A 13,757-nucleotide genomic window follows, 5' to 3' on the forward strand; every position below is an offset into this window, starting at 1 on the left:
GCCACCAGAACTGGGAACCAAATAAACCTCTTTGCTTTATAGGTGCCCCAGTATCACATATCCTGTTATAACAGCACAGATGAACACAGCCTCTGTCTATGCTAGGTACCTCACTTCAGTGAAATCATATAATAGTTGGCCTTTTATAATGGACTTACTTCACTTAGCATGGCATTCTCAAGGTTAGCCAAGCTGTAGCATGTGTCAGAATTTCCTTCCTGTTTGTGGCTGAATAAAATTCCATTGTGTAGATAGACCACATTCTGTCTATCCATTCATCTGTCAAGGCACATTTGGGTGATTTCCACTCCTCGCTATTATCAATAGTGCTGCTGTGAATGTTGGTGTATAAATAACTGTTTGAGGCTGAAGCTTACTTTTTAAAGCTGTCATCATGCCCATGAACTTGAATGTACCAGGGAAATTTTGAGTTCCTGCTGTCTAGCTATGGGGGTTGCATTTCTCTTAACACTTTAGTTTTTAGATGGAAATAGTAGTGATCATATCCAACTTTCAGTGAATATTTAATTACACTATTTGGAGGTGAATCCAGATTTTGTGGGACCTGAAGATTAAATAATTTGGTGCACTCTTCTTAACAAAAAGAATGCAAAATTGAAAATAAGGTACGAATTGGCAAAAAAAAAAAAAAAATCCTTGAAGGCTTGGAAGTTCCAATCTCTTTTTTCTTGACATCACCTTGAGCCATTCACTAGAAAAGCTTACTAGAAATGCTTCCTGATGGTCATCTGGCTTTCTATCCCTACCTAGAGCCCCCTGCAGCTTCCAACCACTGCCAGGCACCTGTGCAAGTCTGGAGCCTGGGCTAAGGCTGCATCTGGTTTCTGGTAAACCTCCCTCAGGTTCACCTGAGCTCATGTTTATTGAGATTAACCTTATGAGGACTTAAAACAAACAAACAAACAAAAACCCAGGGTCAGGCATTGTTAAATATCTTATTTGTTTTGCTCTATTTTGTTCTCACAAAATCCCTATGCTCATAAAATTGGGACTATTTCACTTTCATTTGCACGGGGAGACTGAGGCACAGAACCAGGCTGAGAGACAGCTTACCAGTGAAGCATAGCCCTGGAGACAGGCCATTGCCCCTCCCCCACCCCCCGAGCTGGGTTCAGAATCACTGTGCACAGTGCCTTTGAGTTCATAAGAGATGTTCATGGAATCCTAAAAAAGCCATCAACAAGGAATAAAATTCTACAACGAACTTTTTTGGTCTCCATTTGTCTACCTCTAGCTGTTTTTCCCTGTGTCCTTTGGATCTCCATATGGTTCATCCTGTGGGTCATTCACCACCAAAAATGAGAAAGAGCTGTGGTCCTGGGCCGGAGAGTCCCCCAGTATTGCTGCTCTGACTGAAGTCCAATACAAATCACTTAAAAACAATGTCAAACAAAACAAGCAGCCAGGCCCTTCAGGGGAAGCTGGAACTCTTGGTTGGGAGCCAGGTCTGGCAGTGGGTGCAGATGAGGGCAGCCACGGGCACTTCTTGTGCACCTGGAGTGACTCAGGATTAGCTGCTGTTCCTTCGGCCGCAGCCACCATCTCTACTTCACCAGGCTCACCTCCCACTGCAGCCCCATGGTCACAGTCCCAGCTAAAGGAAAATGTGTGTGTGCACTTGGCCTCTGTGAGAAGCCCCTCACACCTCAAGGCTCGGAAGTTATTTTGACTCCAAAGAACTGAACTCTGATGACATTTTTTCAGAAAATACCAGCAAGTATGAGTTGATTCTAAATTGTCTTTTGAAAATGAGACTCTCTTTATGCTTATTTCCTGTCTTGTCTATGAAGCCAAGGTTTTGCCGTGGTCACAAGTTCCCGTGAATAAGCAAACATGGATTGACAAGTGATTCTGTAACACACAGTTTGCAAAATAGCAAAGCATTCCTTTTCTTCTCATTTTAAAAGTTAATTTCAGCAATCCATCAAGGGTTGGGATTCCTTGGTTTTGAGCAAATGTTTTTTTTTAAAGAAAGTTTCATTTATTTGAAAGGCAGACATAAAGAAAGAAAGGAAGATGGAAGCAGACAGACAAGCATCTCCTATGCAGTAGTTCACCTCCTAAATATTGTGGGAGTAGCTAGTGTTGGGCCAGGCTGAAGCGAGATTCTGGAACCCAACCTGGTCTCTCACATGAATGGCCACGTATTTGAGTCATTGCCTGCTGAATTTCCAGAGTACACATTAGCAGGAAGCTGGAAGAGGAACAGAGTTGGGACTAGAACCCAGGCAGTCTGAAATGGAATATGGGCCTCTCCAGTGCCATCTTCATGCTGCGCCAAAGGCTGCCCATAGCCAATATTTTTCTGATGAGTACAATATCTCAGTTTTGGGACTCCAGTGGGTGGTGGTAGAACGAGTAGAAATGGATTCTGACTCATTTATTCATTCACTCATTCAACCACCATCTGCTGAGAGTCTACCCCATGCTGGGCACTGTTCTGGGCACAAACACTCTACTGATTAAAACTGGTAAATTCTCGGCCTTTTGGGTCTTACATTCCAGGGGGAGAGGCAGTGGAAGCCAGAGGTAATGAAGATTTGGTAGAAGCAAGGGGGATGGTGGGAAGTAGCTGGATCACGGATATTCTTCCAAGATAAACAGGATGCAATAATGGAGTGCTGATAAGGAAGGGAGAAATCAAGGTTGCAATGACTCCAAGACTTACAGAGGTTCTATCTGATAACCCCACCATCACCAACAGGTTTCTTCAGCTGTGTCAGGGAGACAGGATGTAATATCTATCTGTCATCTGAGACACCATGGGTCTTAGTCTTTTCTAATCATCTGTGGCATCATGAGGTGTCAAACTCTACTGAGGGCACTCCATGGCCAAACTGAAAAATTGACACTCTGCAGGCAAGTGTTCCACGGTGAGCCTGTTGCCAAGCTGTGTTAACATTCCTGTAGCCCGATGAAAGTCTGATTAGCCGGCATCTTCTGTTCTGGAATTCCCCATGACTGTGCACTTGGGGAGCAAAAGACAGCCTGGAAAATCCCCTTGATCCTATAGTCCTCACTAGTTGCCCTGGTAGGCGAAGTGAGGTCATTTTCCATAGTAAGTCTCCCCTAATAGATTCTTTTATAAAAAATGTATTTCTCATTAGGTCACTGTAAGGAGGTGGGTAAGACAGGAATATTTTACTTTAAAAAAAAAAAAAACTCGCAAAGCAGAATGTCAGGCTTCTCTCGACCTTCTGGATGCAATGTGTGTGGCTTCAAATTGGGGAGGGTCGCTGTCCTTTAGGAAGCAGGGAGAAGTGATGGCCGTGATGATCCCGGGGAACACCCCTGTGGAGGTCTGCTGAGGATGTATTACTCTCAGCTGACATCTTATGGACTTTTCGGATTGTTTCTGATGCCCACTCACTGAATCCTGTCAGTAAGTTTACACAAAATCATAGAATAAAGGATTGTGCATGACGGGAACACCCTAATCATGAAGAAGGCTAAGCAATGAATTATTCTCACAAGCTAATCAAAATGTCATTAATCTGGTGATGTTTCAAGAACTGAAAGAGGAAAAGGAAGAAAAGCCTTTAAAAGCAAATCCAGCAGGCGTCTAATTAAAGTTGGCAGGCTGGATTTATACAGCATGACAGAAGTGCTGAATCTCTATATGGTTCGTCATAATTACTTACAGAGGAAAAGTGGCCGTGATGAGCTTGTCAGATGTGAGAGCCTTGTTTAAGGGAGTATGCACACCACCTGCCTCTCTGCTGCCTGGCGGTGGCTACTCTGGCTGGAACCCTGCTTGCAGATAATCCCTGCGGCCCCCTTTCAGCGCCCCCTAGCAGGTGAGAGTGTAACAAAGTGTTCAACTCCGGCTTTATTAAAGTGAATCATTTTCCTTATGTCAAAGAGTTCAAAGATTTAAAGTTCCAATCAAAGCACAACAAATAAAATTTTTACGGAAGAAAATTACTGTCATTTGCAAATATGTGGGAAGTATTGGGGAGGTATTTCTCAGAAATGATGAGATTAAGTTATCTTGGGCATCAGTAGGGCAATGCCCAATAGCCTGAAAAACACAGTTGACATTCCTCATCTCAGTCCAGGCCTGGGTGGATTATTGGACATTTTTGCACTATATAAGTCTTGAAGTGGTTTAGTGCTTAAACTTCAGGCAATCAGGGATTAAGAGGACATGAGTTAAATGTTAACTCAGCTAACAGAATGATTTATTGTTATGTGCATTGCTGGAGGAGAAGCATGGTTTTCTAAACTCTTTTCTGAAGAGAGCTGTGAATCTTTACCTTGATAATGAAATGTTCCTATACTTATTCAATATATTATCCCCTACCAGAAATTCACAATGCTCATTAATCTACTAAACACTTTAAGAGATCCCATAGGGAAGAAAATTGCTTATCTTTGCGTAACAATTGCATTAGTCTGCTTTCTGTTGCTATAACAAAATGCCTGAGGTGGGGCACTTTAAAAAGAAAAGGGTTTTATTTAGCTCACAGTTTTGGAAACTTCAGGGCAAGACACCAGCATCAATTTGGCTCTGGTGAGAGCCTTCTGGCAGATGGGAGCACAGTGGTGGGAACAAGCTTGTGTATATCTGTGTGTGTGTGTGTGTGTGAGAGAGAGAGAGAGAGAGAGAGCAGAGAGAAAGAGAGAGAGAGAAGGAAAGAGAGAGAGCTCACATGGTGAAAGTGGAAGACCGAGAGAGTACAGGCCAGTCTTTTTCTTAAATATTTATTCATTTATTTGAAAGGTAGAGCCACAGATTGAGAGGCAGAGATAGGAGATCTGCCCATTGGTTCACATGGCCACAGTGGCTAGGGCTGAGCCAGGCAAAGCCAGAAGGCAGGAATTCCGTCCTGGTCTCTCACATGGGTGACAAGGGCCCAAGTATTTAGGCCACCATCTGCTGCCTTCCCAGTCACATTAGCAGGGAGCTAGATTAGAAGCAGAGCAGCCAGGACATAAACCAGTGCTCATATGAGATGCAGGCATCACAGGCAGCTGCTTAACACATTGCCCCACGATGCCAACCCTGTCTTACTCTTTTATAGCATCTTGCTTTCTCAAAAACTTATTCAAGGTCTTACAAGAACTACCTTAAGGGGCCAGTGCTGTGGCACAGTGGGTTAAAGCCCTGGCCTGAAGTGCCGGCATCCCATGTGGGCACGGTTCAAGTCCCGGCTGCTCCTCTTCTGATCCAGCTCTCTACTATGGCCTGGGAAAGCAGTACAAGATGGCCGCAGTCCTTGAGCCCCTGCACCATCATGGTTGACCCAGAAGAAGCTCCTGGCTCCTGACTTTGGATTGGCTCAGCTCTGGCTGTTGCAGCCATTTGGGGAGTGAACCAGTGGATGGAAGACCTCTCTGACTCTACTTCTCTCTGTAACTCTGCCTTTCAAATAAATAAAAATAAATTTTTTTAAATCACTACCTTAATTCCTTCTAAGGGCTGTGCCCCAGTGACCCAATGACTTTCCCCCATGCCTCACTCTTAAAGATTCTACTACCATCTCTTATCACCTCTCTTAGCTTCCAACACATGAACCCTAGATGACAAATCCCATCAAAACCATAGCAATGATCAGACAAATCTATGTTCATAGGGATGGACTTTTTTCTTCATCTGCTGATTGCATCCATTTTCACCTAATATAGTTTCAGAGGTGGTAGAGGAGAGAACAGATATACTGAGAGTTTTATGAATTTTACCTAGCATACTGACAAGGAGACCCAGAATCAAGTACAAGTTGCCCCATGGTGATACTATAGCCAGATTTCTGAAGAAACATCAGACATGGAGTCATGTCTGCTGCCTTTTGAATGAATTGTCCAATTCAAAGACTTTTCAGGATGGGTTTTCCCAGAGAAAATTCTCTAAGGGCATGTCTGGTTCAATGACAGTTTAGGTATACGCATGGGGTAATGATTCTTTTTTTTTTTTTTTTTTTTTTTTGACAGGCAGAGTGGACAGTGAGAGAGAGAGAGAGAGAGAGAGAAAGGTCTTCCTTTTGCCGTTGGTTCACCCTCCAATGGCTGCCGCGGTAGCGCGCTGCGGCCGGCGCACCACGCTGATCCGATGGCAGGAGCCAGGTGCTTCTCCTGGTCTCCCATGGGGTGCAGGGCCCAAGGACTTGGGCCATCCTCCACTGCACTCCCTGGCCACAGCAGAGAGCTGGACTGGAAGAGGGGCAACCGGGACAGGATCGGTGCCCCGACCGGGACTAGAACCCGGTGTGCCGGCGCTGCAAGGCGGAGGATTAGCCTAGTGAGCCGCTTAATATACATCTCTAGACTCAGAACCAGGCCTTGACTTTGGCTGCTTAAAAATCCCAGACATCTTACAATTCGAAACATGCTCAATTGGACTTGCCCCAAATGGTGGAGTTAGAAATGTGCCAGGGGATTCCAATACAATCCCATCAAGATTGCATGTACCAATGCCATCTCACTAGTCCAAGTGATCAATTTCAGTTCACAATTGATCACACTGATAGATCTAAGAGTCAAAGGGATCACACAAACAAGACTAGTGTCTGAATAATACTAACCGATAGAATAAAAAAGGGAGAGAACGGTCCAATATGGGAAGTGGGATACACAGCAGACTCATAGAATGGCAGATGTCCTAAACAGCACTCTGGCCTCAGAATCAGCCCTTAAGGCATTCGGATCTGGCTGAAGAGCCCATGAGAGTATTTCAGGCATGGAAAGCCATGACACTCTGGAAAAAAAAAAAAAAAACCTAAATGAAAGGTCTCTGTGAGTGAGATCCCAGTAGAAAGAACGGGCCATCAAAGAAGGAGGTACCTTTCTCTGAAGGGAGGAGAGAACTTCCACTTTGACTATGACCTTGTCTAAATAAGATCGAAGTCAGAGAACTCAAGAGGCTTCCATAGCCTTGGAAACTCATGACTAGAACCTAGGGAGATTTCTGACGCTATAAACAAGAGTGTCAAATTGTTAAGTCAACAACAGGAGTCACTGTGTACTTACTCCTCATGTGGGATCTCTGTTCTTAATGTGTTGTCCAATGTGAATTAATGCTATAACTAGTACTGAAACAGTATTTTACACTTTATGTTCTGTGTGGGTGCAAACTGATGAATCTCTACTTAATACATGCTAAATCAATCTTCTGTATATAAAGATAATTGAAAATGAATCTTGATGTGAATGGAATGGGAGAGGGAGCGGAAGAGGGAGCGGGAGATGGGAGGGGTGCGGGTGGGAGGGAAGTTACAGGGGGAAAAAGCCATTGTAATCCATAAACTGTACTTTGGAAAATTATATTTACTAACTAAAAGTTTAAAAAAAAAATCCCAGATATCTACTGTTTCAGGACTGAATGACCTAGGCAATTTCCCTTGTGAAATGCATTTTGATCATGGCTTTCCCATGATGTTGCTGCTTGCATCTGCCCTTGGCCTATGCCTTTTGGGGATGGCAGCCCATCCTCAGCTCTCATCTGACCATCTGCCCATCCACCTGTCTCCTTGCAGAAGGTACAGAGAGCAGCTCTCCAAAGACAGGAGCATTCGCCTGGGGTTGGAAGCATCTCTTCAGGGGACAAAGTGGGCAGCATTTTGTTTCAAACTTTTGTTTATTTATTTTACTTTTTTATTTTATTTTGCTGCTTTCTCAGCTAGCATCAGGCAAGGTAGGAACAATATACTTGATTCTGGATCTGTTTCTTGACAACAGCATCCTCATTAAAAAAATTCTCCATGTCCTACACAGACCAATTTTATCAAATATGTGAGTCTTTCATTGTCAAGGAAATAGAAGTAAATATATTTATTTACCCTGTGAAACATCGAATAGAGTTACTACAACCCATTCTGCTTGGTTTTCCAAGAAAAAGTAAAATATGGTGTAGATGTTTTCAAAAATTGAACCCAGTAGCAGAAAGGGGTGGGAGAAGGAAACAAATGAAGATAAATTTCAAAGGTATATTTTTAATTTGCAAGTCTTCTGTCTGTGTGTGTGTGTGTTTCTCAGATAAATCAGCTAGATCTCATTCACTTGAACTGTATGCAAGTAGTAGGATGGTAGTCAGAAATCACAGTCTGAAAAGACTTAAAGACCAAAAAATACTGTGGTATGGAACAATGTCTAGTGACATTATTTGGCTATACCTTGCTTTGAAATGAGATAAAGTTACAGTTACAATAGCACTTTCAGATAATCTATTATTATAGTGTCATCTCACTTTTAAGAAATTAACCTGATTCATGAACTATTGCAAATATAAATTCTTGGGTCTTGATAATAGCACTAAAACAATCATACCATGTGCCAGGCACTACTCTGAATCTTTATTGCATTCTGAAGTGAGGTAAGGATTTTTCCTTCACTCAACAAACAATGTTTTAGAACAGATTTAGAATAGTAGAGAACCCATAGACCCTGCACCCTAGTGGTAACATCTTACATTAGTATGGTATACTTATTTCATTTAAGTAAGCACTATTGATACATTATTCATTAAGTAAGCACTATTGATACATTATTATCCAAAGCCTATTATTTCATTCAGATTTCCCTGGTTTTTACCTAATATCCTTCTTCTGGTTAAGGACCCCATGCAAGATACCACATTGCATTTATTGTCAGATTTGCTTGGGCTCCTCTTCAATTTTCCCATTTTACAGAAGAAAAAAAAAATGTGACAGAGAAAGAGGTTAGATAACTCGCGCATGGCCTCATAGCTATTTAATGTAAAAGTTGGCCTCCAACCCAGGCAGTCTGAGTGTAGAGGTGTGGCTAACCTTTGGGCAAAGTTCTTGTTAACCTGATAGTGCTCTTTCAACTTGGATCAACTTATTTATCAGTTCAGCCAGCAGCATAGCAGAGTGGTATGCACACCTGATGCACCTGGGTCCACGGTAGTCTGGGGCTGGCCGGAGTCACAGGGGTGGTGTTCAACAAAAGAATAATAATCCTCTGCTTTTCAGAGCCTTGGTGAGATCCCAAAGGAAACTGAGTGGCTTAAAACAGCAGGAATTAATCCTCTGATTCATAGTTCCAGAGACTGGAAGTGTGAAAGCAAGGAGCTGGCAGGGTTGGTTCCATCTGGAGGCTCTGAGAGAGAACCAGTTCCACGTCTCTCCAGGCTGCTGGGTCCCTGGCATACTCTGGCTTCTAGACACATCATTATGATGCCTCTTTTTCATACTGCCTTCTGGGACATTCTTGTCTCTGTTTTTCTCTTCATAGAAGAATACTTTCACTGAATTTACAGCTCATCAAAAAAAAAAAAAAGTCCGAGATCTGAAGATCCTTAATTATATCATCAAAGAGCCTTTTCCAAATAAGAGTCCATCCACATGTCCTCGTGAGGTAGATATATCTTTTGGATGCAATCATCATTTCACTCACTCAAGGCCTACTCATGCACATAGTTGGTTTGAGGATTTCAAAATAAGTTAAACTACGTAAGGTACCTGCATGGTCGGCATGTTTTTAAAATAACGACCCTTTTTATCGTTATTCTTTTGTTCTGTTTGAAGTCTCCCAATGGAAAAGAGAGTAAATGTCCCAATAAAATAAATTCATTCACCTATGCCCAATTTATTTAACCTTTTTTAGCCAGATTATAACATGACAGTCAACACAGTCTATTTGACTATTTTTAGTCTTGATAAATGCTTTTTTCCCATGGTCTTTGGCAGTTTCTGGACTGAACACTTGGCCCTGCCAGGAACTTCACAAGGCTGAGTGAATTTAGCCCCGCTTCTCCTTTTTCTTGGTGGTGGCAGTGGGGTGAGGGTGCCATCCCCAGGCAACAGTTTCAGCAAATGACATGTGTCAAAGACACAAAAGGTCTTTCAGCTTAGAAAGTCCTCATCAGGCCAGGGTCCTGACGAATGAGTTGCCTCTCCATCGCCCACATTGATAGACATGCGGCAGACCAAACAGCTGGGCAGCCTCAGCTGTTTCTCTGCCCTTTGGTTACCCTTTGTGGTCACTGGATGCAGCACTCCCCTTTTCTGCCTAGGATCTTTCTGGAAGGGCAGAATTCCAACCTGAGCTCAGCATCAACCTCTGCCCCACCCCAACACATTGCATTGCTGCTCCACCCCCTGCCTATGCTGTCTCCTGCGGTCACTCTTGGCAGCCACAGAACTCTGAGCTGGCTTCGGTAAATTCCTTCTGCATTTGTCACGGACTCTCCGAATGCTAGGCAGGAAGCACCCTACAACGATGGCCAAGTCCAGCCCCACCCCATTGTCTCTTCATTCCTTTCTTCAAACAGTTGCTGGGGAGACACACACTGAACATCTACTCTGGCAAGGCATGATACTAGGGGCCAGCCCTGGTAGTAAGCACTCTCAACAGGCTCCTCCCAGAGCTGACAGAGCCTGTGTAGATGTCTGTGTGGTCTCCTGTGAGTGCTGATAGCTTGTGTGTTATCTAGAAACAATCCTTTAATATATATGTTCTTATCCTGAGGTCTATCTACTGACAGAACTTGGGTGTGGGGTGGGGTATCTGTGACTTTGGAGGGGGAAAAATAATTTTGAATTGAATCTTCATTCAAAAAGAATGAAGAATATTCATTGAAGAAAAATGAATTGAATATTCATTCAAGAAAAGTAAACATTTCCTTCTATTATAAATGTTAGCAATATACCACTGCAAGATTAGCAGTACCTGGAACTATCACTGAAGGGGAATCACTTGACATGAAATTTTCCTATCACTTTGTAGTTGTTGCATAGATCTCAAAATTTTGACACTCAGCACCATGTCAAAATCATGTAGTCATTAAATCTACCAGTGACCTTGTTGTTTAAAGTGTTAATAGCCAAGTTCATGTGTTGCTATAACGTAATTCTGTTTTTCAGTATTTTACAACTGAGTTTTGATCTTTTCAACTTTCTTTCTCATTGCATTATATATTTTAGGACTTTTAAAACTTTTTTTCTGAAAAGAGTTCTATACCCTTCATTATGCTGCCAAACGGGTCTGTGCCACACAAGAAAAGTTCAGAACTTGAAGAAAGGAAAGGATTCTGAAGACTCTTTTGCCAGACCCCAAGCCCCTTCTGAAATCTTCATCCTCTTATCATTGAAGTGATATTGAGATACATGCTGTACAATGCAAGCCACATAATTGTTCCTGGATCACCTAATTGTATGAATTGGTTCCAAGGAAAGGAAAATGAGCATAACCTGGGATTTTCAGAGTAGGATATAGTATTTGGGGGCTATGTGGTCAATTTTTAAAGGTAGATAAATTCCTCAGCCCTGGGGTTCATTTGTATGATGTGTCTTTTGAAGTTTAGCCTTACCAGATCAAAAAAGTGCAAGTAATATGGATATCTGCATGTTTAAACACACAGACACACAGCCGGATGTGTGCACACAAGCACAAGACTTTCATACTACTCCTCCCCATTTAACATACTTGAATTCTTGAGTTTCCTTTGGGGTGAAAAGGATTTGAAGCAATACTGTGGTCAACTTTTGACTCTTTGATGTTGGTTAGGCTGATGCTTATAGACCTTTCTGAACTTCAAAGTGAAATGAGACTTAGTTTTGAGAGGTTACAGAAATGAGTCCTAACAATGGTTCCAAGATTGTAAACCAAAACATCTTAAGGAAGGATTTAGAGAATTTTTAAACATCTAATTAATATATTGAATTGTGAGTACATCATAAATTTAGCTTTTGTTCAGCCCACACTTTTTTCCTTCCTAGAAGGCATAACATCAGTAACTTACCTGAATTTCCCTACACCAGTTGATGAGTGAGCATGTTAAATTTGAGGCAATATATATAGCTCTGAATGGCCACACTTCTGGGGAATAATGCCATCTTTCTTTATCAAAGTTCAGGCAATAAATGGAATGTTTTGTTAAATGAAGTTTTACTTTTTCAGATAATGAGATGGGAAAAATAAATGTGCTGACAGTATTTGTGAGAAGAAGAGATGCTATAACTTGAAAGTCATTGAATTAAAAGCACATTTGGTTTGACTGAACTTATCAATGAAAAGGACAAAAGTAAACACGTGTATAGAGCACACCCCAGGAAGCTGATGAAAATGGTAAGCTGGGGTTGGAAGAGAATCTGTGCCCCCTCATCTCATGCCCTCTTGTAACCTTCACTTTTATATGTATTTCAGGAAAATAGGACTCTCTGATTCTGAACAGACAGCTTAAATTTTTAGATGTCATTTCTCCAACTTCCACCTCCCCAGATGACAGCAATAATTCTAACACCAATAATATATTAACTATCACCCCATAAACCTGCCCACCCCCATGCCAAGCTTCTCAGTTTATGAATGGCTGGTTAAAGTGGTATTTAATCCACTTTAAGCAGCCTTTAAGTGGTCTCTCATCTCACAATCCTTTTTCTTCCACTCACATATTATACAACAGGATAAAAGACTCCTTTTATAAGTCAACCATGTCTTGTGACTGCCTATAACCTACAGAGCAAAATACATATCCCTTGACTGAGCTGTCAAAGCTTTCTCTTACTTTGTCCCAATCTTCTGTTGTGACTTACAATGCATGATACTCCTATGAAAACAATGTCTCCTGCCAAACATATATTCCCCCATTGCCCAACATTCTGTATTTTATTTTTATTTTACTTTGGTTTATTATTTTATTTTTTACCAGCCTCTATTCACTTGCTTATCCTTGTTGGAAGTTTCTGTATATACCTACCATATCTGTTTAGGTTACATGTCCTATGCATGCCTATTGCCAGGTTCCCATCCAATCACTTGTCCTGTACCTTAGGCGGCAATGTCTGCCCTATATGAATGTCCCTCATTGATATACATCAATACATCACTCATTTGGTACTTATCATGAGCTATGTTGAATTTTTGGCATTTATTCTTTAAGTAAATGGCTTTCCAGTTTCTTTGAGAGTTAGCACAACTACAAACACACAGTAGGTGTTTAATAAATCTTAGCTTTTTCGTTTAATGAGTATTGGATCTTGGGCATGGTTCTTGACTTTTCTAACCCTTAGGCTTCTCATTGGTAAGAGGAGAATAATTGCCACCTTGCAAGGATGTTGCTAGAGATAATGCATGTCAAGGGTCTTGTTTTAAATATTGTAATGATGCAACTCTACCCTATAGTACCTTATCATCTGGTTGGGTTAATAGATATAAATTTAAAGAGGCAAACTGATGTAGGAGAAGAATAACTACAAGATGTAAACACGTGTATAGAGCACACCCCAGGAAGCTGATGGAAATGATAAGCTGGGGTTGGAAGAGAATCTGTGCCCCCTCATCTCATGCCCCCTTGTAACCTTCACTTTTATATGTATTTCAGGAAAATAGGACTCTCTGATTCTGGACAGACAGCTTCAATTTACAAGGAGCTAGAAGGTTTAATTCTCCTCCCAACTTAGCCTCTCAATAAATGCACATGACTTTTATTCTCATTCCTTCCCTAAATTCCAATTTCCTCACATCTAAATGAGAGGGAGGTGATGTGTGTGGAATTGAAAACGTAGTACACAATGATTCTAGAAACAGAAAATAAAACAAGAGCTGACAGATAAGTTCTGTTGAGGAGTCTAAAGTGGGGAGGACAGTTATTCAAGGAAATGTTCATGAAGATGAGATTTGAGACAACGCTCAATGAAATTAGGGAACGTGCACTAGTTGGCAAAGAGATGTCATGAGAAAAAGCTTCTAGCAGTTGTGAAGAAAGCTCTCAGACTCCTCACTGGATCTGAGGATTTGGGTGAATTTACAGCCGGACATGAAAGCAAGGGCTGTTGATG

The sequence above is a fragment of the Lepus europaeus genome, chromosome 1 (genome assembly GCF_033115175.1).
Source record: "Lepus europaeus isolate LE1 chromosome 1, mLepTim1.pri, whole genome shotgun sequence".
NCBI classification, from domain to species: domain Eukaryota; kingdom Metazoa; phylum Chordata; class Mammalia; order Lagomorpha; family Leporidae; genus Lepus; species Lepus europaeus.